Genomic DNA, 2500 nt, shown 5'->3' with positions numbered 1-2500 from the left:
CCCCTCCTCTCGCTTCCCCTTGTCCTCTCCCCATCCTGTCCTCTTGGTCTCTGCCTCCTCTCCCCTCCTCTGCTTTGCCCTCTTTCTCCCTTCTCCCCTTCCCTGTTCTCTCTCCTTCTCGACTCTATTTCTCTGCTCTCTCTCCCTCTCCATCCCTCTCCTCCTATGCTCAATCTCCCTCTCCATCCCCCTCCACCCCTGCTCTCTCTCTTTCTTCCCTCCCCTCCCCTGGCCAATCTCTCTCCCTCTTATCCCCTCCCCTGCTCTCTCTCCCTCTCCATCCCTCTCCTCCCCCGCTCTCTCTCTTTCCCCCCTTCCTCTCCCCTGGCCAATCTCTCTCCCTCTTATCCCCTCCCCTGCTCTCTCTCCCTCTCCATCCTCCTCTCCTCTCCTGCTCTCTCTCTTTCCCCCCTCCCTTCCCTGGCCAATCTCTTTACCCCTTCTCCCCTCCCACCCCTGCTCCATCCCCCCAGTTCACCTGCCCCCTACCCTTCGCTCCCCTGCCTCCTCCCCCACCCTATCTCTTTCCTCTACCTACTTTGTCTTAATTAAGATCGTTGTAAAGTTTCGTCGTGCAAATGACATTTAATTATGATTGTTATTATCATTTAGACATTAGCTTTATATCAGTTTCATTAGTGTCTTTACTGCCCTGTTATCTGTTTCTGTTTAAAGGTCATTCGTATCACAAAGATAGGCGTAAGGAGAAAGAGGAAGTGATAAATGTAGAAAAAGTCGTGAACGGAACGCTTTGAGCTCATCTTATAAGCCTTGAAGTTTTATTCAAAATCGTTTTTTATTTCTCGAGGTGACGGGATTGTGTTGATATTGCAACCTCTATTTTCTGAAAGCCAGATATGTAAGAAGCTGAAAAGGGAAGGGAGATATATGATGTATATGTTCCTCCCCTGCCACTCTATATATTCCTCCCCTGCCACTATATATATTCCTCCCCTGCCACTCTATATATCCCTTCCCTGCCACTATATACATTCCTCCCCTGCCACTATATATATTCCTCCCCTGCCACTATATATATTCCTCCACTGCCACTATATATATTCCTCCCCTGCCACTATATATATCCCTTCCCTGCCACTATATACATTCCTCCCCTGCCACTCTATATATTCCTCCCCTGCCACTATATATATTCTTCCCCTGCCACTATATATATTCCTCCCCTGCCACTCTATATATCCCTTCCCTGCCACTATATACATTCCTCCCCTGCCACTATATATATTCCTCCCCTGCCACTATATATATTCCTCCCCTGCCACTATATATATTCCTCCCCTGCCACTATATATATTCGTCCCCTGCCACTATATATATTCCTCCCTTGCCACTCTATATATTCCTCCCCTGCCACTATATATATTCCTCCCCTGCCACTATATATATTCCTCCCCTGCGACTCTATATATTCCTCCCCTGCCACTACATATATTCCTCCCCTGCCACTATATCTATTCCTTCCCTACCACTCCTTAACTCCCCGCTGTCACTCCTCTACACCTCCCTACTGTTCATTCCCCCACTCCAAGCGTTCTGGTCTCATTCCCACAACTCCCAACCACTACCTACTCCTCATTCCCCTACTCTCTCTCCTTGACTCCAACTCCACACCTTAGCATCCCGCCCAACTGCAGCTCACTCCCTCAACACTCAGGATTGCTTACACCCGTATTCCCTCGCTCTTTCTCTCCCTCACCCCCCATCCCCACTCCCGCCTTATGTGACTTCCACTCCTCCATGGGTCATTAGCACTAGTCCTCTCTCCCCCACTCTGAAACTCCCTTACACTCCCATCCCAAACTCCCCTACATTTTTACCACCACATCTAGGGCAATACTCCACTCCCCACTCCCCCCCAGGCACACCTCACTCTCCTCACAAGCATCCCCAACTCCCCCTCCAAGCATCCCCCAGCGATCATGTGGTAGATTGCGTGTCCTTTTTCCCTCGGTTTTCGCGTAAGGACGGAAGGAGGGGGAGGAGGAGGGGAGGAGATGAGAAGGTACTGTGTCTATATACTTTTTCCGTAAAAAAAAAAAAAAAAAAAAAAAAAAATATATATATATATATATATATATATATATATATATATATATATATATATATATATATATATGCTTGTAAACATATATATGTTATAAACATACACTGTGTATGCTTTTGTATACATATATACATACGTACCTGTGTGCGCGTGTTTGTGTGTGTTTGTGTTTCTGTGCGTATGTGTGTGTGTGTGTTTGTGCCTCTGTCGAAAAATTTATTGCTGTTTTTTTTTTCTCTCTCTCTCTCTCTCTCTTTTCAAGCGTCAAAGTATAAAGGCTGTGATTTGTTTCATTGTAGGATGAGATGGAAATTTCTTATTTGTATTTGAAAATGAAAATTCTGTCAACGGAAAAAATCTTCAATATTGTTTGATATTTTTTTCCCAAGTCTGTACAATAGTATTAGCAAAGTCACAGTAATTAATTTCAATGGA

Source organism: Penaeus vannamei, chromosome 9, assembly GCF_042767895.1.
Source record: "Penaeus vannamei isolate JL-2024 chromosome 9, ASM4276789v1, whole genome shotgun sequence".
Taxonomy (NCBI): Eukaryota; Metazoa; Arthropoda; class Malacostraca; order Decapoda; family Penaeidae; genus Penaeus; species Penaeus vannamei.
The sequence above is the reverse complement of the archived record's forward strand: the minus strand, read 5'-3'. Positions refer to the sequence as shown.